The sequence below is a fragment of the Ornithorhynchus anatinus genome, chromosome 9 (genome assembly GCF_004115215.2).
Source record: "Ornithorhynchus anatinus isolate Pmale09 chromosome 9, mOrnAna1.pri.v4, whole genome shotgun sequence".
Taxonomy (NCBI): domain Eukaryota; kingdom Metazoa; phylum Chordata; class Mammalia; order Monotremata; family Ornithorhynchidae; genus Ornithorhynchus; species Ornithorhynchus anatinus.
This window is the reverse complement of record NC_041736.1, coordinates 55,394,478-55,421,307: the sequence shown is the minus strand read 5'-3', so window position 1 is coordinate 55,421,307 and position 26,830 is coordinate 55,394,478. Positions and strand designations below refer to the sequence as shown.

Sequence of the window (26,830 nt, the reverse complement as noted above, 5' to 3'; positions counted from 1 at the left end):
ATCACCCTGTATTTACCCCAGCGCTTAGAACAGTGCTCTGCACATAGTAAGCGCTTAACAAATACCAACATTATTATTATTATTATTATTCATTCATTCATTTGTATTTTTTGAGTTCTTACTGTGTGCAGAGCAGCATACCAAGTGCTTGGGAGAGAACATTGCAACAATAAAAAGCCACATTCCCTGCCCACAGTGAGCTTACAGTCTAGAGGCGGGGAGATAGACATCAGTACAAATAAATAAATTACAGATACGTAAACGCTCGGGGGCTGTGCGTGGGGAAGAACAAAGGGAGCGAGTCAGGGTGAAACAGAAAACAAGTTGCTGGCTTGGCTAGCAGGCTTCCAGCAAATGGCCGGGAGGATCTGGGTGGGGACTGACCTCCTCACCGTACCTCCCTCGCTGGACGAATTTGTAAAAGCAACAAAACAAACAAAAAAAGTGGAGGTTAAGTTAATGTGAGATTGGAACTGGAAAATGTTTACACTTCATGAATTTAAAGATGAGCTTTCCCATTGGCTTTTAGAGGAAATGAAGACTTCATATCAGCTAGGAATTCAATATCCTTACAGATCCATTCCCAGAAAGCTGGGAGTCAAGAAGTATTACTAATACATGGGAGTAAAATCAACTAGGTACTCCCAACCAATTAATAAAAAGCAACCTAACCCCATTTGGGTTGAAAGAAAGGGTTGGGAGATATCACGAGGAGGTTAAATTCTATTGGGTGCCTTGTTGAGAATTTGCCATCATCAGCCTGTTACCTAAGTGTTCAACCTGCAATTTCCTTATATTTACTACTCGATGGCAATTCTTAATTTGTCACGTCACGGCCATTTACAGAGTAACTGACCATAATTTTGCAGATGTATGGCTGTGAACTTGAACATCCATGTAGTGGATTTAGATGAAGATGAAATCTATTGTTTACAGCCATTTATTTCTTCTATAATTAGGACTGAAGAAAGATAACAACTCTGAATCCATTGCTGACTTAAGGTTAAATAATATATTTCCAAAGCGTCACTGAACGGGCAGGTTCATCTTTGAGCCAATTAAGTCATACGGGCCTCCTTCTCTAATTGTTCCGTTTCGTGACACTTGGCTTTTAATAGGTGCTAGTTTTTGCACTTCCAAGGAGGCTCTGGACTCATGCAATCCCAAATACATTTCCCTAGTTAAACAAACAAAGGTTCTTTTGTGTTTTGGTAATTATCATCTTCTTCTTCAAATGCCGTCGAGTTGCGTCCGACCCATGGCGGACTCCATGGACACGCTCTCTTCAGAGCGTCCCGTCATCTGTCATAAGGTCATTCTGTTATGTATATTTGTCAAGGTTTCATAAGATTTCTAAACCTGAGTTACGGAGATGTATTAGACGGGTAAAGTCGAAATGGAAGGGTCTTTCGAGAGAATTCATGCCTGGAATGCCTTTCCTTCGTCATAATTGTGGGAGCGATAGGCGTTCGGTGGTCCGACGCAACTCTCTTGGCTGGCTCAGAGCTGATTCCTAAAGGTCCTGTCGATTGTGCAAACACAGAGACTTTCATTTCTAGGAAGTGGAATAGTACCTGTCTGACGATCGGTGACAGCATTCAGTGCTTCAGAGAAGTTACTGAAAGCGTCCCATCCGGGAGGATGGGACTAAGCTGAATACCTTGTATGGCTGGGCATTTAGTCTGCATGGTGACTTCTTTTTGATGAGCAATATAGAAAAGGATTCAATATGGAATGCTTTTTACACTCATAATGGGAGTAGGAGCAGTTTTATCGGTGGCGTCTCTCATGAAGGCTTTATAGCTCCCGTAAAATCTGCGTGTGTGAGAGAATGGAAGTGGGAGCGAATAGTCGTTCCCGGGGCTTACTTCGGTCTGCCCAGTCCATCCAACTCAGAAAAATCGGATTTATTCATTCACTCATATTAATGTCCGTCTCCCCCTCTAGACTGTAAGCTCACCATGGACGGGAAATGTGTTGGTTTATTGTTTGTCCGTACTCTTCCAAGTGCTTAGTGCAGTGCTTTGCACATAGTAAGGGCCCAGTAAATACGACTGAATGAACGAAAGAGTCTTCTAAGATCCCGGCCAAACCCTAGCTCCTTCCCTCAGCCCATGCCACCCAAGCCTCCTAACCAACGGGATTAAAATTCACTCCTTTCTGTCGTCGCAGGCGTTTATTCCTTCCTTTTCATTGAGCTACATTTGTCTGATTTAACAAGATAAGATTCGAGTGCTGATGCAGCCTGTTGTTAATTCAGTCGGCCCATCCACCACACCATCGACACTCTGCATCAGAAGGATGCATAAATCAGGTATTCAAAAAAAATTAGATATGCAGCACACCAGTTTTATAGTCCCAGCCTCAGAAATTGAAATGGCCCAGATTAATGTATTATATCTTACACACTGTCCGAGTGAATCAACTTTAATATATTGAACAGATTCGCAGAACAAGACTTTGTTATCTAAGGAGCACTTGGAAGAAGGAATTGACCTGAAGATTTGATTTGGTTCAGGTAGTTCATGTTGTACAGCAGCATCTGAATAGTTTCACATAAAAATAAAATTTGTATTAGAAATCTTTCACATCATCCCGAGCTCGTCCTTCTTGCAGCTTTGCGGAAGGGCGGTCTCAGAGAAACAATGTCCAGGCAAGAGATGATCTTAACCTTTGCCGCCCGTGTGGCCAACGAGGCAACCGTATTCAAACGGACAGCACCGACAGAACATCCGCTGACCGGGTTGAACTAGTTTAGGTTTCTCGGGGCTTTCGTTCATTCATTCAGCCATATGTATTGAGCGCTTACTGTGTGCAGAGCACTGTACAAAGTACTTGGAAAGTACAATTCGGCAACAAAGACAATCCCACCCCACAACGGGCTCACAGTCTAGAAGGGGGAAGACAGACATCAAAACAAGTAAACAGGCATCAAGAGCATCAATATAAATAAATGGAATTTTAGATATATAGACATCAAAACAAGTCAGCAGGCATTCATATAAATAAGCAGAATTATAGATATGTACATAAATATATATATAAACAAGTGCTGTGGGCCAGGAAGGGTGGGGGTAGAGCAAAGGGAGTGAGTCGGGGCGACGGGGAGGGGAGAGGGAGGGAGCTGAGGAAAAAGTGGGGCTTAGTCTGGAAATCTCACCTATAGCTGAAACCCCACAGCAAATTCCATCCTCTTCCCACATCCAAGAAGCAAAACGACCAAGTGGAAAGAGCCCGGACTTGGGAGTCAGAAGGCCTGGGTTTCAATCCTGGCTCCGTCACTTGTCTGATAGGTGATCTTGGAAAAGTCACTACACTTCTCTCGGCCTCCGTTCCCTTGTCTGTAAAATGGAGATTAAGAATGTGACGGGCAGTGGGGCTTAGTGGAAAAAGATCAGCCCGGGAGTCGGAGGACCTGGGTCCTAATCCCGGCTCTGCCACTTGCTGGTTGTGGGTCATGGGGAAAATCATTTCACTTCTCTGGGTCTAGATTGCCTCGTCTGAAAATGGGGATTCATTACCTGCCTTCCCTCCAACTTAGACTGAGAGCCCCTCTGGGACAGGAACTGGGTCCAACCCAATTTGCTTGGATCCACCCCAGAGCTTAGTAGAGTTCCTGACACACGGTAAGTGCTTAGCAAATATCACAATTATCATTATTACTATTATTATCTTGATCACTATTATTATTATCTTGATCATCATTCATTCATTCACTTGTATTTATTGAGCACTTACCATGTGCAGAACACTGAACTAAAAGCTTATCGTCATTATTATTATTCTAAACACAATGCATTCTCCGGTGTATTCATTGTTTCCTCACAGCATCCTGGCTGATGGGGTTTAGGGAATAGGAATGTACCGAGTGCGTGGAAAAATGCAGTACAATACAGTACCGTATACAATCCAGTAGCCTGGAGGGAGTCCCAGGTTAGAGGGAGGCTGTGGGATAGGCGTGGACAGTGAAATATACGAGGTCAGGGCACGGTGAGTACGCTGGAACTAGAGGAGTGGAGCGTGCGGGTGAGCGGTAGGAGGAGATCAGTGAGGTGAGGTAGGATGGGCTGAACAGATTGAGTGCTTTAAAGAGAAACAGCGTGGCTCAGTGGAAAGAGCCCGGGCTTGGGAGTCAGAGGTTATGGGTTCGACTCCTAGCTCTGCCACTTGTCAGCTGGGTGACTGTGGGCAAGTCACTTCACTTCTCTGGGCCTCAGTGACCTCATCTGTAAAATGGGGATTAACTGTGAGCCTCATGTGGGACTCCTTGTCAGCTGGGTGACCGTGGGCAAGTCACTTCACTTCTCTGGGCCTCAGTGACCTCATCTGTAAAATGGGGATTAACTGTGAGCCTCATGTGGGACAACCTGAATACTCTGTATCTACCCCAGCGCTTAGAACAGCGCTCTGCATATAGTAAGCGCTTAACAAATACCAACATTACTATTATTCTTATTATTAAAGCTGTTGAAAAGAAATTTCTGTTTGATGTGGAGGTGGATGGGCAGTCATTGGAAATTCTCGAGGACCACCTCAAAGATGCTACTATTTTTACTAGAATTACTGCTATCGCTCCTGAAATCACTACTACTATTACTAATAATGATGGTATTCATTAAGCGGTTACTATGGGCCAAGCACTTTTCTGAGCACCGGGGTAGATACAAGGTCATCAGGTTGTCCCACGTGGGGCTCACGGTCTTAATCCCCATTTTCCAGATGAGGGAAATGGGGCACAGAGAAGTCAAGTGACCTACCCAAAGTCACACAGCTGATAAATGGCAGCGCCGGGATTAGAACCCACGCCCTCTGACTCCCAAGCCCGGGCTCTTTCCACTGAGCCACGCTGCTTCCTTACGACGACTTATAGAGCGGCTTAAAAGCGACCACACCTGCTTGTGACTTCAGGAATGGCAACATAAGCTGATTCAGGGAAGTCTTGGCAATTCTGCCACCGAGCTTCTGCGTGTTAGAAGTATACGATGAGGGCATTGTCAGGGTCAGCCCCAGTAAATGCTTAGCACATAGTAAGCGCTTAACAAATACCATCCTCATCGTCATCGCCCGTGTCCCCCCCGACAACAGTGTCACTCCCATATTGGTTACACTTGGCCAGTGTACTTTCTCAAGCTCTTAGTACGGTGCTCTGGACACAACAAGCGCTCAATAAATGTGATGGAATTACTGATCGATTGAATCAGGGATAACGGACGTAGCTGTTTCACTCTAAGCAGGCTCATCTGGGCCAGTATGTCCCATGGCAAGTATGTGTTGTTCAAATCCAGCTTTGACAGCACACATTCTCTTAGCTCGTAGGAGAAAGTGTCAGAAAATGTGCTAACATATTTACCCATTCTGATCATTAATTTTCTCAAGGAATTACTAACTAAAATGGTGTCTGAAAACAGTCCTACAAACTCTAAAAGAGATGTATTTTAAAAATCAGATGCGCCTTTAAAAATCCCTTACAGACACATAGCAACTTTTCAGGTTCAGACTCTATGGATGATAAGAAAATGTCCTTTTGGTTCTTAATTACACAGCAAATCAACCTAGAGTAACATTTGCCAGAGCTGTGTTTTTCAAGAGTAAAGTCTCTGACAGCACTGAGAAGTTTCTCGTCAGTGGCTCTGCTCTCGGAGACTTCATTTCATCTTTGACATTTCACATCCAGCAGTTTCGATTACACCGAGCATCCAAGACCGGCCCTAAGCATCAACCGCCGCGGAGACGGCGGCTGGGTCCTGACTAGACAAACGTCTTCGAAGACGAAGGGCAGCTGGATTCTAGATACCCACTTCTCCAATAACACGGGGGTTGCATTCGTGCAAATTCTCATGGTAAAGAACACTCGCATAGTGGGACTTACTGTGTTCAACACCATACATACACTCGTACGCCATACATATGTGCGCAAACTGGTTTTGCCAACACGACGGCGTGCTATCTCCGAACAGGTTCTCTTTGTCAGAAGCGTTCCCTAATTCTCTTAAAATGTTCTAGCTTTAGGGCACAACTGAGTTTATATGGCGATTAATCATTAGTTTTAGCTGAGTAGGTAATTTAGCTGTGGAGCAGTTCATCAGGCCTCAAGACAGGACATCACAGGTACAATCTGATTATCTTCTACCTACCTCAGCGTTTAGTACAATGCACGGAACATATTAAGTGCTCAACAGATATCCTTGTCATCATAACTACAAGGCATCACACAAGTCTGTGTACCAGAATCACAAATGAAAACCAACATGGACTACTGGATAGAGCCCAGGTCAGGGAGTCAGAGGTCCAGGGTTCTAATCCTGGTTCTGCCATTTGTCTGCTCTATGAGCCTGGGCACTTCACTTCTCTTCTCTGGGCTTCGGCTTCCTCAGTGGTAAAATGGGGTTCAGTCGATTCCTGTTCTCACTCCTGCTGTGTGCCTTATGTGGGACAAGGGTTGAGTTTGACCAGATTATCTTGGAGTGGTCTGCACAGTGCTTGACACATAGTAAGGCCTTAACTAATACCGCACGTTATGATTATGCCTAAGAAACTACGAACTTTCTCATTGTAATTGTTGTTACATTGTTGTTTGGAAAGTGAACTCTCTCAACCAAAAGGGGAACAAAAAGTGCTCAGAAAGGTGGGACTATCCTTTGTTCTCCCACTTTTCCTAGGCTACAAAATAAGTGTCTTTTTGAAGTGGAGGCCAAATTGGCTGGCTGTCTCTTACCGTTTCTCCTGGGCTGCCTTCTTCACGTGCAGCTTTATCTTCCAAGAAGCTTTTCGATCCCTCCAGATATGCAATTTCTGTGGCTTCGGGTTCCTCTGGGGTGGGTTCGGCCCCAGAAGGGGGGGTCTCTGATTGCAGTCAGTCTTCTGGGAGAGCCCCTCCCCCCCCCCCACCAACTTCCATTGCCACCGCTCCGACCAGCAGCCCAAGCACCATCGTGTAGCACAGATTGCTGCCAGAGTTCTTGGAGAAGAGCCAAGGTATTTGTCAGGACTGAAAAGTTTGGGAGCTGATTGGCAGACTCTCTGGTACACAACGTGTTGGCTGGAATGGTGGGGAGTATTAAGTGGGATGTTAATTTTCCTGAACGTTTTCCCCGTAGTTGTTTCTTGTGGTCATTGAGCAATTTCACAATTGCTGTGTGGTCTGTTGGAGGCACGGTCTGGGTGAGGTTCAAAAAATTCATTGTCAGTTGGTAGAGATGGGGCCAGGGCTCAAATAAGAGAGAGAGAGAGTGTGTGTGTGTGTGTGTGTGTATGTATGACACAGAGAGAGAGAGGGAGAAAGAAAGAGAGAATGCTTCCTAGATGATTCCTGAGGTGATTGCTTCTTCCTTAAACCTGTAGGCAGAAGCATATGGCTGAAACGTGCAATCCCCTTATTGATTCCCACACACAGTTTAAGGCATTTGGGGGAGATAGTTGGCAGCAGCTTTGAATGCCTGCAGATATTCAGAAAGGGAAGACTGAATTCCAAAGACCTAGGGCGCGCCTCTGAAAGGCCTTCCCGCTTCCACTTCCTTTTCGCAGGATAAAACACCCCAGCTGGAGGAGTCACCCATGGAAAGTGAATTTTGATGTTTCTTGAAGAGGGCGGGGAGAGGATGAAAATGACGTCTTATTGTTTCCGAGATTAGCAGCAGTCAGCTTTCCACGGCCAAAGCAGGAGAAAGGAAAGTTTTTGTGTGGCTTGGACCAGAATGAGACTTTTTCCCAGACTGGAAACTTATTAAGGGCAGGGAACGTTTCTGCTGATTCTGTTGTATTGTACTCTCCTAAGCGCTGAGTACAATGTTCTGCTCATAGTAAGCACTCAAAAAATACCTTTGACTGATGGATTGATAACAAGGAAGCAACCATCTCACAGTTCTATTGGAAAGAAAGTGGAGAAATTACAGGAAATGAGGTCAGCTTAGCCTCATGATATCCACAGTACATGTGGTGGAACGAGCTCGAACGCGGTGACCACTGAGTTGTCTTTGTCTCTCATCAGAAGGAGCTGAGGCCACATGCAGAAAAATGGATGACAGATCCATCCGAAATGACCTCTTGTCCCTGTGCTAAGCAATTGCTTTCATCAGAGCCCACTAATGACCATAAAAATCATCATAATAATAATGGCATTGGTTAAGCAGCGTGGCTCAGTGGAAAGAGCATGGGCTTGGGAGTCAGAGGTCATGGGTTCTAATCCCAATCCCGCCACTTGTCATCTGTGTGACTTTGGGCAAATCACTTAACTTCTCTGGGCCTCAGTTATCTCATCTTAAAAAGGGGATTAAAACTGTGAGCCCCACCTGGGACAACCTGACAACCTTGCATTTCCCCCAGTGCTTAGAACAGTGCTTGGCACATACTAAGTGCTTAACAAATACCATCATCATTATTATTAAGCGCTCGCTTTGTGCCAATCACCGTAATAAGTGCTGAGATAGATCCAAGTTAATCAGGTGGCGCACCGTCCCCATTCCACACGGGGCTCACAGTCAAGTCCGAGGGACAACAGGTACCGAGTCCCCATTTTACAGATGAGGAAACGGTGGCCGAGAGAAGTTAAGTGACTTGCCCATGGTCACCCGGCAGGCGAGTGGCGGAGCCAGGATTAAAAGTCGGATCTTCTGGTCCTTTGGCCTATACTCTGCCCACTAAGCCTTGATCGTGTACGAGTTTGAGCCCCGCACTTTGAACCTGGATCTCTCCACGGGCTGGTTTGATGCGACATCCTGTTGGGACGAGTGTTATGCTAATGAACATCCTCAGTGTTGCTCAGATTAGCAGCAGTCAGCTTTCCACAGCCAAAGCGGGAGGAAGGAAAGCTGATGGCTGGCATGACCAGCTGAGAGTTTTTCCCTGCCCTGTTTGGATGATGGAGCTTCAGGAATGTACAAAAGGACATGGCCTCTTTAAAGGGGACCATGGATTGTGTTCTTTGGAGCTTTGCGGCATTAGTAAAGCAGCATGAAAGAGTTGATTTTCATTTTATGTTGTGCTTGTGAGGCATTAACATGATGTTCTAACACTTGTAAATGAATACGGCTCTTGTCTAATCTGTCATTTTAATGCCTTATAGATTTTATTTCACTCTATGTTGTACGAGATTCTCAATAATAATAATCAACTGCTTTGTTGTTCTCTTGCAGAAATTAAATTTCTTGCAGTGAGTGTGCAACTAATAAAAGATGTTGCTTGAGGAAACAAAAAAATAAATATGATGAATCATAACATTTTGGGGAGGGGGGAGTTGTTCATACGTGAAAGACAATTACGGAACCCATGCTAAATTCATTTGATGCTCATATTGTCAACAGCTTGATGACTCTCCCAAAGGATGGACACAAAGCCAATGGAGTGGGAGTTCTCTTTAGCATTCTTTCGGGAAGGAAGGATGGAGTCTCCTGTTGTAAATTGCGGACGAGCTTCTAGGTCCGGTCGTGAAGACTTTAGGACTGAGAATCGCATGTGGGAATTGATTCAAGTCATAGTGGTGGCGTGTTCATTCATTCAATTGTATTGATCTAGCACTCACTGTGTGCCAAGCACTGTATTAAGTGCTTGGGAGAGTACAATATGACAAGAAATAGACACATTCCCTGCCCACAGTGAGCTTACACTTTGGAGAGTGAGAGAGTCTTGTCTTATGCCGTCGAGTCGTCTCCGACCTGTAGCGACTCCATGGACACGTGTCTCCCAGAATGCCCCACCTCCATCAGGAATCATTCTGGTAGTGTAGCCATCGACTTTTCTTGGTCAAAATACAAAAGTGGTTTACCACTGCCTTCTTCCACACAGTAAACTTGAGTCTCTGCCCTCGAATCTCTCCCGTTCTGCTGCTGCCCAGCGCAGGTGAGTTTTGACTTGTAGCAGATTGCCTTCCACTGGCTAGCCAGCACTTAGAACAGTGATAGGAACAGTGATTAACAAATGCCATTATTTTTATTAGCCACTGCCCAAGCTAGGAATGGGATGGGTATGTCTCTGCTTGACTCTCCCTCCTTTAGCCGAGACTGGTAGAGTCCTGGAAATTCTCCAGGTGCGATCCTGAGAGGGAGTGTGGTGGGGGGAGACAGACATTAATCTAAATAAATAAATTACAGATGTGTGCTGTGTTTCTGCCAGTCATGTTCAGTAGAAGCAGTGTTGCCTAGTAGATAGCACATGGATCTGGGGCTCAGGTTCCAATCCCAACTCTCCCACTTGCTTCCTATGTGACCTTGCTGGGTCTGTGCCTTGGTTTCCTCATCTGTAGAATGGGGATTCAAAATCCATTCTCTCTCCCACAAAGACTGTGACGGAAAAACTACTATTATCATCGTATTATTATTATCATTATTATTAGAGCAGCGGGGCAGCTCACTGTGAAATGCCCAGAAGAATATTATGCACGAAACCCATTTATGGCTAAAGAATCTGCAGGATGGTGCCCATGCTGTGAGGTAGCATCATAGACCAGCAGGCGGTTGCCAAGGTAATTGCCTCATTAGCCACCACAATCTTCACCGCCCACATTAGCCGGCTTTTGCAGATTCTTGATGAACCTATGCCCACCACGAGGGTTCCCTAGGTGGTTCTCTGGTCAGAAACCCTCGCTCCAGTTGGCGTAACCCCAGCAGGCCTCCTCCTACCATTTCACCCCATCATTCCAGTGAAGTGTGGGTCACGATATCAGTCAGTGGGATTTATCGTGTGCTTCCTGTGCACTTATTGAGCGCTTAGGAGAGTACAGTACAATATACCAAGCTCTGTTCTAAGCGCCGGGATAGATACGAGGTAATCAGGAGGTCCCACGTGGGGCTCACAGTCTTTATCCCCATTTCACAGATGAGATAAGTGAGGTACAGTCCTAATCCCTGCGCTCAAGGAGCTTTCAATCCAGGGGATATGAGAAAAAAACGTATCATGTTTTCTTTCTAGAAAAACATTGGTTTGCCTGGTCATTTTGGTGCACCTGTTTTATTTTTCCTTCATCAATCTGTCTGGGGCAGCAGCAGAAATTCAGATATACAGACAGGGCATCATCAAGGACTGGAAAGCAGAAGGCCAACAGCAGAGTCAACATCAGACTACAAGAACACAGTGCTTTTAGCAGTGAAAAGGCAGATGGAACCAGTCCTATTAATTGGGCACCTAATTCCCCATCAGAATCTTCCCGCCGGAACCTCTGTCAATCGTCAGGTTCTTCAACACACTTAAAAAACATAAGGTTGAGGCTCTGGTCCTGACCTCCAAAAGAAAGAAAATTGAGGACGAAAGCCTGCCTCACTAGGCTCTTGGATACCGCTGGAAAAATAGAAAACTTGCTGTGAAAACATTAATTCACTCCATTGTGCGCTAGTTTTGGCTAAGTCTTTGAGCCATCTGTGATGGATGTTGTATTTCCCGTGGTGTCTGTCTCAGGGTCAGTGTCCCACAGGTGACCTAAATAGTGGCAGTACAAATTCCCATCTGACTTTCCTCTTTTGTCCTGTATATTTGGCGTGTATTTGTGTATATCTGGGTGAGTAGAGTCCCCGCTCAGAGTCGTACCTGGAGAGTTTCCAGTACCCTACCGGTCTCGACTATGGGAGGGAGAGTCGAGCATAGTCCTACCCATTCCATTCCTAGCACGGGAGGTGGCCTGCGAGTGGAAGGCCATCGGCTACAAGTCAAAACTCACCCGTGCTGGGCAGCAGGAACATGGGAGAGAGTCGAGGGCAGAGACTCAAGTTTACTGGAGCAGTGTGGCCTAGTGGATAGAGCCTGGGCCTGGGAGCCAGAAGGACATGGGTTCTAATCCCGGCTCTGTCACTTGTCAGCTGTGTAAGACTGTGAGACTGCGAGCCCCACATGGCATAGGGACTGCAACCAACCTGATAACCTTGTATCCACCCCAGCGTTTAGAACAGTGTTTACTACCCAGTAAGCACTTAACAAGCATCATCATCATTATTATTATTACTGCGCGGAAGGAGGCAAGAGCAAACCACTTCCATATTTTGACCAAGAAACTTCTGTGTAGACACTAATAATAATAATAATGATTACAGTTTTTGTTAAGCACTTACTATGGGCCAAGCACTATTCTAAGCTCTGCGGTAGATACAAGGTAATCGGGTTGTCCAAGATGGGCTCTCAGTCTTTATCCCCATTTTTCAGGTGAGGTAACTGAGGCACGGAGAAGTTACATGGCTTGCTCAGTGTCACACAGCAGACAGATGGTGGGGCCAGGACGGTCGCAGATGGAGACTGGGGTAATCTGAGAGAGATGTGTCCATGGCGTCACTATGGTTCGGAGACGACTCGGCGGCATGAGACGAGAAGTGTGAGTAGAGAAATGAATAATAATAATAATAACAAGGATAATGGTGGTATTTGTTAAGCGCTTTCTATGTGCCAAGCACTGCTCTAAGCTCTGGGATGGATACAAGGCAATCAGGGTGTCCCACGTGAGGCTCTAAGTCAGAATCCCCATTTTACAGATGAGGTAACTGAGGCATAGAGAAGTTAAGTGACTTGCCCAAAGTCACACAGCCGATAAGTGGCGGAGCCGGGAGTAGAACTCGCGACCTCTGACTCCCAAGCCCGGGCTCTTTCCACAGAGCCACGCTGCTTCTCTGAAGCGATTGACAAGCAGATCGTGGCCTAGTGGAAAGAGCGCAGCACCAATAATCAGGAGGCTTGGGTTCTAATCCCAAATCCACCATTTATCTGCTGACTCATCTCAGCCAAGACCCTTATCTTCTCTGTTCCTCATAGTGCTTGGCACATAGTAAATGCTTAACAAATGCCACCATCATAAATTACCTAGAAAATCTGAGCCAAGAAGATATTTTCAGTTCCATGATCTGATTATCAGTGCCCAGCATACACTTTCATTCATTTATTCAATCGATCGTATTTACTGAGCTTTTACCATGTGCAGAGCACTGTTCTAAGTGCTTGGACAGTACCATTCAGCGACACATAGAGACCATCCCTGCCCGACAATGGGCTCGCAGTCTAGAAGAGGGGAGACAGACATCAAAACAAGTAAACAGGCATCAATAGTATCAAACAAATAGAATTATGGATATATGCACATCATTAGTAAAATAAATAGAATAATAAATATGTACATACATACACAAGTGCTGTGGGGTAGGGGGTAGAGGGAGGGAGTCGGGGCACTGGGGAGGGGAGAGGAGCAGAGGAAAAGGGGGGCTCAGTCTGGGAAGGCCACCTGGAGGAGGTGAGCTCTCAGTAGGGCTTTGAAGGGAGGAAATGTACTAGCTTGGCGGATGTGAGGAGGGAGGGCGTTCCAGACCAGAGGTAGGATTTGGGCCAGGGGGCGGGACAGGCGAGAACGAAGCACAGTGAGAAGTTTGCTGATGTATCTCGCTTCTCGTGTCTATATGAAGATTATGAGTGGGGACTGTTTAGCAAGAGGAGCCAAATAAGGAACTTCATAAGCAGGAACATAATCTGAGGAGAGGAAATTAACGCTAAACACTATTGATGACCACTGAACAAAGGGACTGTCGAAAGAGGCTCCGACTTGGAGGGAAATATGAGCATATTCCTTTTTTTGTAACCGTCTTTACGTCTGCCTTGAGCCCCTTGAGAGGCAGTCGGTCAGTCAGTCAATCATATTTATTGAGTGCTTACTGTGTGGAGAGCATCGTTCTAAGCACTTGGCACAGTACAATACAATAATAAACAGCCACAGTCCCTCCTTCAGGGACTGTGTCTAACTCACCTCGTGTATTCTGTCAGTTGTTAAATCAGGCAGTGCACTTATTGAGCATTTACTGTGTGCAGAGCACTGTCCTGAGCTCTTGGTAAAGTACAGAGCAACAGAATTGGTCCATAAATTCCCTGCGCACAACAAATTCTCAGTCTAGAGGAGGAGACAGGTAGTAATAAGGATCCCGGTGCACTGAAAACACAGAGGAGGGAGGAGTTAGGGAAAAGAGGGTCTAATGTGGGAAATACAATAACATGCTAAATCAATTTGCAAGATTTAATTTCACCGCCAACTTTTGTTTCGATTCCTGCCCAGACAGAGTGTTTGGGAGGGTGTGAATAGAAAGTCTGTGTGCCCTACGACTTCAGTTTGTCTTATGGGCACACTGATGTCATCGGTGCCTTGGAAGACCTTTCTCTGTCACTAGACATTGGAAAGGAAGAGCAGAGGAGGGAGAAGTTCGTACTAATGATGATAATAACAATTATGGTTTTGTTAGGCACTTACTATGTGCCCAGCACTGTTCTAAGCACCGGAGTAGATACAAGGTAAGCAGGCTAAGCAGTCTTAGTCCCCCATTTTACAGATGAGGTAACTGAGGCCCTGAGAAGTTAAGTGGCTTGCCCAAAGTCACCAGCAGACAAGTGGTGGAGTTGGGATTAGAACCCACTACCTCTGACTCCCAAGCCCGGCCTCTTTCCACTAAGCCACGCTGCTCGAATGAATAAAGTTCATTCAGTCGCATTTCTTGAGCGCTTACTGTGTGCAGAGCACTGTACAGAAGTTGTTGTGCTCCATCTCCAAACCGGGCAGTCCAAGGTGTCGGTATCTAACTCTGTCTTGCCAGAGGTTTGAACAGCTTCACAAGATAAATCCCGATGCAGCGATTGGTAAAATGCCCACCCAACGAGTGGAAACTCCGCTTTTCAACTCATTGTGTGAAGTGCTTCTCCCTCCATTGTCATCGAAGCCACTGGGTCAGAGCTGGGGGCGGTGGGGAGGGGGAGACATTGTGTGAAAGAGAAAAAATCTTCGTCGTAGTTCTTGTCTGATACTGTTTGCCAGACAAAGTAGAATTTTCACAGCCCAGCTCCCTTAACTCGACGGTCCATTCAGTTAGCATTTGTTTTAGATGTCTTTTATCTGGCCTCTTTCGTTTTAAAGCGGGGGGAAAAAAGGGAATTTGCCCACTGAAAATGAGCTTTTCTCCAAACTTGTCTCTATCCCTTGTTTGTCATGTTAATTAAATCCTGAACCCACATGCAGAGTGTTCTATGATCCAACCCTGAAGCCCTATCAAATGAATGTTAGCTTTCAACGTAGATGTGTTTTTTCTCTCTAATAAGGAATTTAGCCCTCCCTCTGAATCAATATAGATCTCGTCCAGCTAATATTTGATGATACCGGGCCCAGGTTGGCATCCAGGTAGCCATGGTCAGCAAACTTGGCGAGGTTGAGAAGTTCATCTAGGATGAGCTTCCCCAAGGGCCCTGAGCATGCAGCTGCCTATTGATCGGCTTACTCCGAGGGTCTCTGGAGACCACCTTTCTCCCTAAGTGCAGAAATTAGTGAGAATGCTTATTATAAATTTAACTGGGCCGGATTCTGTGGGGAAAAGGATGTTTCCCACCCCTCAGGGTGCAAATTATTCGCTTGATGGTGGATTGACTTTTCCAGCGCTAGGGAACCATTGCAGGGGGTGAATTTTCCAGGACACTGACTCGCCGCTTCTCCACATTCCTGGTTGGAAGCCTGCTCTTGGCGAGGCCCCAGGCAAACGCTGACCCATGACTACGTGTGTTCTCCCCAAGACTGTAGGTGTTCCAACCCGGTCTACAGGTGTTCCACCCAAGTCTATATGTGTTCCATTCAAGTCTATATATGCATCCCACCCAGTTCTATAGGTGATCCACCCAAGGTTGTTCACGTTCTACCTATGTTTATATGTATTCCGCCCAAGTCTATATGGGTTCCACTCTGGTTTATATGTATTCCACCCAAGTCTATTCGTGTCCCACCCTGTGTGACACGAAATCAAAGATGGAGGGCCTCCACCTGGCGGCTTGGGCCGACCCTCACTAATGGGATGAAATCAAAGTTGGTGGGGCCTCAAAATTCTAGGATCATAAGGAACCCCTCAAGGTGACTGACCGGCTGTGGCCCCTCTACTTGGGAAGCTCAGAAGTAAACATGGTGAAGCTGGAACTGATCTAGCCTGGAAATCGAAGGGGTATCTTGGGGGTCCCTGCTGACTCTTCATGGGTCTTGTTGATGGTAGAAGCTCAGGAGAGAGGCCCGGTGATGCTGATGACAAAACGGTTAAGAAAAGGACTGATGAAATTGAAATGAAAGCAGATGCAAAAGACATTATGAGAAAGCAGAAGCCGTGTTTAGTGCGGTCCTATTGGAGGATTGTCAATCCCACTGTATGTCTACTTGAAGGATGACCCGGTGATCGACTGTGTACTGTATGCAAAGCCCTCTGTCTACCCTTTGGGAGGGTGCAATGAATAGGAGATGCAGCTTAGGGACTAAAGTTGAGATGGAAGAGAATGAGACAGGGTGAGAGGAAATAAAATCAAATCCAAAGGAAATCCGTTGGACATCTCAAATCAACTAATCGGTCATTCGACCAATGGTTTTTATTGAATGTTTCCTCTGTACAGAGCGTTGTACTAAACTCTTGAGAGAGTACACTATACCACTCGAGGGTACAGAACCCACTCGCTTCTTGGTGGGTGGTGGGAGACAGGATATGCAGAAGCAGCCTGGCTTGGTGGATAGAACAGATAGAGTACGGACCTGGGAGTCAGAAGGTCCTGGGTTCTGATGCGGGCTTCACTGCGTGTCTGCTGTGTGACCTCGGGCAAGTCACTTAACTTCTCTGGGCCTCAGTTATCTCATCTGTAAAATGGGGATTGAGGCTGTGAGCCCCAAGTGGGACAGGGACTGTATCCAACCTGATTAGCTTGCATCTACCTCACCACTTAGAACAGTGCTTGGCACACAGTAAGCGCTTAACAAGTACCGTAATTATTAGTTGTTAGTATTATGGCCAGGGAACTCTGAAATGGAGGAAAGCGAGCAGTTGGTCCCTGTAATTCATGATTCAGAGAGGTAAAAATGGCTACGTTTCGTTGTTTTGATACTCCACATTACAATTTTAGGGATTAAAAATGAGAAAGCATTAAGAACGGTTTTTGTGTGCATTTAATGGCATATGTAATTCATTCACTCAGTCGTATTTATTGAGCGCCTATTGTGTGCACAGCACTGTACTAAGCGCTTGGAAAGTGCAATTCAGCAACAAATGGAGACAATCCCTACCCAACAACGGGCTCACAGTCTAGAATACTCATGCACTCTATACAATAATGTGGTTCTTTAGAGAAAGAGATTTTCATTCATTCATTCAGTTGTATTTATTGAGCTCTTACTGTGTGCAGAGCACTTTACTAAATGCTTGGGAAGTATAATTCAGCAATAACGAGAGATAATCCCTGCCCACCCCGGGTTCACAGTCTAGATGGGGGGAGACAGACCTCAGAACAAGTAAACAGGCATCAATATAAATAAATGGTATTATAGATATAATTATGCCATGTGTGCACAGTAATAGAAATTCATTCATTCAGTCGTATTTATTGAGCACTTACTGTGTGCAGAGCACTGTACTAAGCACTTGGAATGTACATTTCGGCAACAGAGATAATCTCTGCCCCACAAGGGGCTCACAGTCTAAAAGGGGGAGACAGCAAAGCAAAACAAGTAGCCAGGCATCAATACCGTCAAAATAGATAAATAGAATCATAGATATATACGTATCATGAATAAGAGTAAGAAATAATATGTACAAATATACACCAGTGCTGTGGGGAGGGGAAGGGGGTAGAGCAGAGGGAGGGAGTTGGGGCAATGGGGAGGGGAGGAGGGGCAGAGGGAAAGGGAGAGCTCAGTCTGGGAAGGCCTCCTGGAGGAGGTGAGCTCTCAGGAGGGCTTTGAAGAGGGGAAGAGAAAAATACGTGCAACACATGCACCCGTGATGTCTGTTTATCTTCCAGGAGCTTCATGGACAGTGTGGAAAGCTCCCGGTATATTAGTCTAATATATTAGTATATTTGAAAAATCTCCCCCGGCGGGTTGTAGAGACCAAGTCAGAGGGGATCTTTGGAATTGTCTACGGCAAATCGCCGGTCTCTCTAAACCCATTTAAAGGGAGCCGTTCAATTTCCCTCTCGGCAAATACCCTAAAGATCACTTCTCCAACGCATAGTTCTGTCAAATCTTTATAAACAAGTATAAATGTTAAAAAAGTAAAGAATACTAATCAAGAGACACAAGACACAGCCTGCTTAATAAATGTTGCCTTCAATTTATTTGTCTAGTATTACAAAGGCAGAGGAGATATCAATTAATATAGGCAAAGAGGACCCATAATTTATAATTAACCGGCAAGTGGTTTGTAACAAACAGCAGCACTGAGTCTAATAGCCAGTAGAAAAATAACTAGTGTTGATTTGTCCCTCGGCAAATTAATAGAGTGCTTATCAATGACAGGGTTACATAAAACTGCTAAATAAATAATCATCAGTGAGTTAGAGTGAAGCAGATCTTTAACAAGCTTAATCTGAACCTCTTGACATCCGTAGACTATGAAGAGATTAAATGCTAAGAAAGAGAAGATACACTCTACACATTGTAAGCATGCTCAGGAACGGCACAAGATCGTGTTCTTAGGTAATGAGAAATAAGGAAACATCTTTATTACAAAATTACCTTGAAAAATGATTTTCATTATAATTAGAGGGAAAATTATAAAAGATATATCAAAGAAACGCTCAACTGGATTTCACCAGATGAAGATCTCACCACATCTCTAAACAAAGAAACCCCCTCATTTCAGTCAGTTTTGATCTGGTACGGCCAATTGGGCTCCCCTCTGTTACTCACCTCTCTACACGTCTCGCGTATGGACTTGCTCGGTGCCGGAGCCTCAGCTGCTGGCTGAGATGGTGACGCTCGTTCTCTAGTGGCGGAGGGGGTGCGACGGGGGTGCGATTTGCAGAAGAGATGTTTGATTGGAATATGAATGTTTCCGGGCGCCCTATCAGCTCTACCAACCCCTAGTAGAAGGGGTGGAATTATAACCCGACGAAGAGCCGTGGCTCCTGTGATTGACATCTGCCACTCAGTCATACGACAATCTGATGCTGGCTTGGTACCCCCACTCCCCCCACCCCCCCACCGCGCCCAGTCCTCTCCCTACCCCCTTTGACTCACTAATGAGCTAGTGGGCTCGTTAATTAATCTTTAATTAATCTCTAAATGGGAGCCCCAAACCTCCTTCTAGGTTTCTAAAGTTTGGATTCCACCTTCTTCACGTTACAGAAATGGCCCTCTCTAATAATAATAATTATTATTATTATGGTATTTGGTAAGTGTTCACTATGTGCCAGGCACTGTACTTAGCACTGGAGTGGATGTTAGCAAACTGGGGGGGGGGACACAGTCCCTGTCTCGCATAGGGCTCGTTATCTTAATCCCCATTTTACAGATGAGGTAACCGAGGCACAGAGAAATGAAGCGACTTTCCCAAGACCACACAGCAGACAAGTGGCGGAGCCGGGATAAGAACCACCCCCACTTCTAGACTGTGAGCCCGTCGTTGGGTAAGGATTGTCTCTGTTGCCGAATTATACTCTCCAAGTGCTTAGTACAGCGCTCTGCACACAGTAAGCATTCAATAAATACGACTGAATGAATGGAATGAATGAATCCGTGACCTCTGACTCTCAGGCCCGTGCTCTATCTATTACGCCATGCTGTTTCCCTAAAGTCACCAGTAACCTGTTTCTTGTCAAATCCTAATCATCCTCATTTTTTTAGCTGCATTTGACACTGTGGTCTTCCCTCTCCTCCTGGAAACACTATCCATCCTTGGCTTCACTGACCTCGCCCTCTCCCGCTACTCCTCCTATCTCTCCGACTGCTCCTTCTCAGTCTTTTTTTGCGGGCTCCTCCTCCACCCCCCACTCTCTGACAGTGGGAGGCCCTCAAGGCTTAGTTCTGGGTCCCCTTCTATACATTTACACTCACTTCCTTGGAGAACTCATTCACTCCCATGGCTTCAACTACCATTTCTCATGGATGATTCCCCAATTTAACTGACCTCACAACCTTAAGTCCCAAGCAGAACTCCCTCTCTTCCCAACCAAACCCCGTCCTCCCCGTGACTTTCCCAACACTACTCTTTTCCCTATCTCACAATTCCATAACCTTGGCATTATCCTCAATCCATCTCTCTCATTCAGCCCATTATTCAATCTGTCACCAAATCCTGTCTGTTCTCCCTTTGCAACATAGCTAAAATCTGTCCTTCTCATCCAAATTGCTACTGTGCCCCACTCCTCAAGAGCCTCCAGTGGTTGCCCATCTACCTCCACATCAAACAGAAACCCCTCTCCACTGGCTTTAAAGCATTCGATCATCTCCCCTGACCTGTTTACCTCACTGATCTCCTATTATAATTCTGAATACTGAGTACTGGAGAAAGTACCGTGGAATCGTGTTCCCAGCCCTCTGAAAGCTTGTCTATCTCCCTGCTAGACTGAAGGTTCTTTTGAGCATAGGGATTGTGTCTTCTACCTCTCTTACTCTCCCAAGTTCTTAGTACGGTGCTCTGCACGCAGTAAGTGCTCGGTAAATGCGATGGATTGATTGACGCTCCGGTCAGTACGCTTTCCCCGTTGGACTTATGGCTTTGGTTTGGCAGGCGGCACAAACACGGGCAGTAATACCTGGTGGATTTGGTGTTGGCTTTATGAAACGAGAGCTGCAAAATGCAAAATAAGCAATCCAGCTCTAGACTTTTTAATTTTCTCACGGCACAAAGGTTCGGACTCTTCTGAACTCACTCTTAAGAGGGAGACCGTGTTTATCTGAACTTTTGTTGTACACTCGGAGTCACTGAGGCATGACGCCCATCGAATGACAATAGGGACTCAGACTTGTGCTCTTTTCCGAAGCAACACAACGGCGCGGTATTTCAGCCCTTGGTATCTGACCTTCAGTGGGGTTTATGAGCATGTACGTCTTCAAAGCCCCTTCTGTTATCTTGTTCAATAGCTTATAAAACTAGCCAATAATTCAGGCAGATATTGGTTTTGAAACTTTCAGAAGTGCCAGGTACAGTTCAGACCATCCAGCCCGCTATTCTGTCTCTGACAGTGACATCAGTGATGCTTGGAGAAAGTTGACCTCCTTGACAACCATCCTCGCCATTACGGATGTTATTTCCAAATAGTTTTACTTTCCGGTAATAATAATGACGGTATTTGTTAAGCGCTTACTATGTGCAGAGCACTCTTCTAAGCGCTGGGGGAGATACAGGGTAATCAGGTTGTCCTACGTGAGGCTCACAGTTAATCCCCATTTTACAGATGAGGTAACTGAGGCACAGAGAAGTGAAGTGACTTGCCCACAGTCACACAGCTGACAAGTGGCAGAGCTGGGATTCGAACCCATGACCTCTGACTCCCAAGCCCAGGCTCTTTCCACTGAGCCACGGTACCTCTCAGCTATGGATTTATACATCACTCCTGGAATTTATCGATGTTTTTCAGGCTACCCGTTTCCCATGACAAGACGTTCTTGAACTTGTGACCTCTCAGCTTCAGTTAGCGCCTTCTTGTCCTGGTGGACGAACCACCTTTCCGGGTCCCTCTCAGCCTCTTTCCTTCCAGACAGAAGGGTCCACCTCTTGCACTCTTCCAAGTGCTTAGTACAGTGCTCGGCATGTAGTAAGCGCTCAATAAATACTATTGATTGATTTGATTTTCTTCAGGCTGTCCCCAAAGTGAAGCTACTCCAGCCTCCTGCACTCAGGAGGGGCTTCAATACGCTTTATTGATTGAATTTCATAAATACTATTGAGGGAATGAGGTTTGAAAATTCTCCAGGGATAGACAGCAAAGGTCTAGTCTGCATATTCAAGCTCTAGGCATATTAGACCCATCTGACAAGAAAACACACTTGGGGCTTCCAAACTACACCCATCACTCGATAGCTCTTTGAGTGCTGGAACTGCGAATTTCCCTCCTATTGCACCAACCTAATTGTATAAAGGCGATGACAGACGCCACCCATTCTCCCTCTCCAAAGGCCTCAAACTGTGTGACTCAACAGACCGATGCGGGACCAGCAATCTCAGCCGTTACCACACAGTGTGGAAGATATCTGAACTCCTAAAATGACGTGGCTCAAGTCAAATTTGGCAAATCTGTTCCATGAGCCTCTTCTGGAGATCTGGAGGATTTTTGAGTAAGGTGGCCACCGTCGACACTCAAGAATCCCGGGTAGCCCTTTGCCGGCAGGCCACTGCCCCCCGCCAGACACACACCCACATAAACACACTCAGGACTAGACAGAGGGCAGACCAGATGAAAACAGAACCATCCAGAATCAAGTTGGACAGATGGCCAGACATCTTTTGAGACGTCTTCCAAACTCCAGGGTTCTAGCCCACCTCATATCACTTGTCCCTTGCAGTCAGCCACAACCCCGTAGACCGTGAGTCTCTTGTGGAACAGGGACTGTGCCCAATCTGATTATCCCATAGTTGCCACAGTGCTTAGTGCAGTGCTTGGCACACAGTAAGCGCTTAACAAATACCACCAATATTATGACCGTTCTTATTGTCTTTTTATGATTGACAGTGTTACTGACCTAGTGAAAGTAGGGTGGGGAAGGACGGGAGGTGTAGCGAGTGATAGAGCTTCTTAGACCTGCCTCAAAGAAAAATCGATTCTCAAACACTTCCTGCGCCACTTGCTTCCACCTCCTTCTCTAGTTCTTGATTAGATTCCTCATCCAAGCGTTGGTAGGCCAATCGGTACGTAGGCCGAGAGCCCTCAGATAGGTCGACAGACTAACTCGGCGTGGAAAATCTTCTTCCCGGACAGTTTTTCCACTCTCAAAACACTCTTAGGCATAAATAAGAAGAAAGAATAAGAATGGTGATGGCATTTGGAGAATAATAATAATGTTGGTATTTGTTAAGCGCTTACTACGTGCAGAGCACTGTTCTAAGCGCTGGGGGAGATACAAGGTGATCGGGTTGTCCCACGTGAGGCTCACAGTTAATCCCCATTTTACAGATGAGGTAACTGAGGCACAGAGAAGTTAAGTAACTTGCCCACAGTCACACAGCTGACAAGTGGCAGAGCGGGGATTCGAACCCATGACCTCTGACTCCCAAGCCCGGGCTCTTTCCACTGAGCCACGCTGAAGCAGCAGGCATAGTGGATAGAGCCCAGTCCTGGGAGTCAGAAGTTCATGGGTTATAATGCCGGCTCTCCCACTCGCCTGCTCTGTGACTTTGGGCAAATCACTTCACTTCTCCGAGCCTCAGTTTACCTCCTTGGTAAAATGGAGATTGAGAATGTGAGCCCGTATGGGATATCCAACCCCATTTACATGTGTCCACCCCAGTGCTCAGTACAGTGTCCGGCACATAGTAAGTCCTTAACAAATAACATAATTATTATTTGTTAAGGGTTTACTCTGTGTCAATCATTATTCTAAGCACTGGGGTAGATTCAAGTTAGTCCAGTCGGACACAGCCTCCGTCCCCTATGGGGCTCACGGTCTAAGTGGGGGCTGGAATAGATATTGAATCCCCATTTTACAGATGAGAAAACGGAGGCCCAGAGAAGTGAAGTGACTCGCCCAAGCGAACAAAGCAGGCGAGGGGTAGAGCCGGAGTTAGAAGCCAGGTCCCCGTCTCCCAGGCCCGTGCCCTTTCCGCTAGGCCGCCGTTCGAATTCCGACTCGGTGCCCACTGCCCATCCCCTCTCTGCGCCACAGGGGCTTCCCCGAGTCCATCGGTACAATAATCCCGTCGGCTAACGACTCCAGGGTGTGCAGCCAGCCAGTCCCCACTCAGGTGTCCGCAGATGGGTCCTCAGGTCTCCCCTCCCGATCGGGTGGCTTCAGAAATCCCGGTTGACACCGTGCTAAGATCTCGGCGTCTGAGGCGCTATCAGGGAGTTTGCAGGGCATTCATCAAAATCAAGCTGAGGCAAGCATGAACTCTCTCAAGAAGGAATCCTTTTATGCTGAAAACTGCTGAAGGCTGAAAAGGGGCTAATTTATTTAAATTATCCCTCTCTGTGTCAAGCCCCACAGTTTCTGGAAGGAGCTGACAATGGTGGGTTAAAGAAAGTTTTCCTCCAATTTACAAATGAACTACCGCCAGGTAGAAAGGGAACCCGGAAAATCAGGGCGAAAGGGAGGCGATCCTCCTCTCTAGCGATGCCGATGTTCGGAAATTCCGTTTTCTGCTATTAAGCTTTTAAATGTCAGTAAATGGCAGTTTAGTAGATCATTTGCTAATAATGATTAAATTTCTCATTAAAATGTTTCCTTCATTATTCTTCAGGTAGAAATGTGTAATTCAGTGATTGTTACATCAATTATACTTAAAAAGCTCATTAAAATACTGAAATATTATCTCTTATAGCCAGAGTACTCTAAGAGTACTGTACTAATTACAAAAGGAATAAACTCTTGTAATATCACCGTTTGAATTGATGCCTTATAAATTCTTAATGTAAAGCTAACATATAAAGTTTAAATCAAATATATAGATCCAATAAAACAAAACCTTTTTAATCTGGTTTTACCTTCAAAGGATTCTGATTATTGTAATTAAATAATGCATGATACAATAAAGATCTAGAATGTGTGATTATTTCATTGGCAATTGAATATTGGTGCGCTTTATTTATGCACGCAATGTGTTGCTAGCAATATGCATCAAGCATTAAAATATTGATACAATTTCACCTAGCTCTCCCAAACCAATAAAAAAAAAAAGTGACATGACTGCCGATGATACAGGGACAGTTTGAAATCCTTGTTAAATTTTAATATTCCGATGTGCTGGGTTATGCTAATTCCGCCAAGGAATAATGTCTCCTAGATCAACTGTTCTCCCTTTCATTTCCGCGACGGTAGAAATCCAGCTTTACTCAGCAAGGGCTAACAAGGAGTGGATGTTCCGTGGCACATTTGCTCATTCTTATTGAGGAAGAGTCAAAGGCAGAGAAAGGTTTCTTAAAAAAGTGAATTTTCTTTCCCGCTCGAAGGAGGGTGATTTCGTTTTCAGAGCCTTCTCCCTTTCCCAACCGTACGCAATTTCCCCTGAGTTGGGTGTTCTCTGGAGGGGTCAAAGGTTCATTCAATAGTATTTATTGAGCGCTGACTATGTGCAGAGCACTGCACTAAGCGCTTGGAATGGACAGTTCGGCAACAGATAGAGACAGTCCCTGCCCATTGACGGGCTCACAGTCTAATCGGACTGTAAACGTCCAAACCTCTAAAGGTTAGAGGTGGACTTGTGGCCTACCTTAATTTTGTCACATGCCGGTGTTTGTGACACTCACCTGAAAGCCCAGGGTTTTCTACCAAGGGTGCAACTGGTGTTTGAGATTCTTTGCAAATGAAATGTGGAATGAATCAACTGAATAAAGCTGACATAGCCAGCCAAAGGGATAAGGGAAGCAGTGTGGCCTAGTGGAAAGAGCACAGGTCTGGGAGTCAGCGGACCTGACTTCTAAACCTAGCTCTGCCACTTGTCTGCCGTGTGACCTTGGGCAAATCATTTAACTTCTCTGAGCCTCAGTTACTTCATCTAGAAAATGGGGATTAAGACTGTGAACCCCTTATGAGACACGGGCTGTGTCCAATTTGATAACCTTGTATTTAGCCCAACGCTTAGTACAGAGCTTGACGCATAATAAGCACTCAATAAATATTATTATTATTATCATTATCATTACCCAAGGGGCCCTTTGGGAAGTTGACCTGAGGGCTAGGACAGGAGAAATGGAATGGACCCCTCCCCTCCTTATCGTCCCGACTCGCTCCCTTTGCTCTATCCCCCGTCCCACATCATTTGTGTAAATATATATATACATATTTATCATTTTATTTATTTTTATTAATGAGGTGTATATATCTGTAATTCTATTTACATTGATGCTATCGAAGCCTGTTTACTTGTTTTGATGTCTGTCTTCTCCCCACTTTGAGACTGTAAGCCCGTCGTGGGCAGAGATTGTCTCTTGTTATTGCTGAACTGTACTTTCCAAGTGCTTAGTACAGTGCTCTGCACACAGTCAGTGCTCAATAAATTTGATTGAATGAATGAATGGCCTGATGATCTTGTATTTACCTCAGTGCTTAATGCAGCCCTTGGTACATACTAAGCACTTAACAGTTACCACAAAATGAATATCTGATCAGGTGTCGCTTGTGGACCAGGTTCCATGATTAATTTATTTTTTAGAGCTTAGGCGTATTTTGTGGAATTAATAAATATTAGTGAGGGAAATAATGCCTCTGTTTCCTGATTGTAAGGAAGTTGGTGTTTCCATCTTTTTGACAGGTGGGAATACCCAAGAAAAGATGTCGACCGATCTCGCTCAGCCTCAGACAATACTAGAGCTGGAATCCTGAGTCTTCAGCTTTCACTTCTGGTTGTCCCACCGACCCGCCGCCTTCCCCTTAACGGACGGCGACTCCTGTCATCGTTAACTAGGGTAAGTTTTCTCCCTGAGGCGCCCGATCTCATTCAGAACCTTTCGTGCTTCTTGTGGTGAGTCACGGCCCCGTCACCTGAGAAATGGCACTGGGGACTTTCTGTTTAAGGAGGCCACCGGCCTTGGTGGCTTTCTAACTGAAAAGAAATGGACTTTCTTTGCCCAACGCATCCTATTGGTAAGTTCAGACGTACTGAGTGGAAACCAGTTGGAAACAAGTCTAGGCAGTCTGGTCATCCACTACCTACTGCTGCTGTGTCTTGTGGCTGGGGGAGTTGGCATTTCATTAGATAACTGACCCCTGGCCAAGAAAGAGCCAGTGGGCGTCCTCCACACCAGGTAGTTGGGGACTAATCAAGAAACTACAAGATGGCAACCGCCTGAACAGAAGAGTAAACAAACTGATCCCGTTGTCAAAATTTATAACATTCCGAGGCCAGGGAACCAGTAATTCTTCCCTGTTTCTCTCCGAGATGGTACTTCTCTTCCAACAATGTCACGGAGGGCTCGCTCTGCCCCCCTTTCCCCTATGCGAATA

The 26,830-nt window shown here is 45.6% G+C and overlaps 1 long non-coding RNA gene across 1 annotated transcript in view; it reads left to right on the top strand.

Moving 5' to 3' along the window:
* Positions 1-26,291, top strand: part of LOC120638629 — a 263,044-nt gene extending 236,753 nt beyond the window's left edge. Inside the window, exon 3 of the long non-coding RNA XR_005660390.1 lies at positions 26,139-26,291. This is a non-coding gene — a long non-coding RNA (uncharacterized LOC120638629). The remainder of the gene's footprint in view (positions 1-26,138) is intronic.
* The last annotated feature ends 539 nt before the right edge of the window (positions 26,292-26,830 follow it).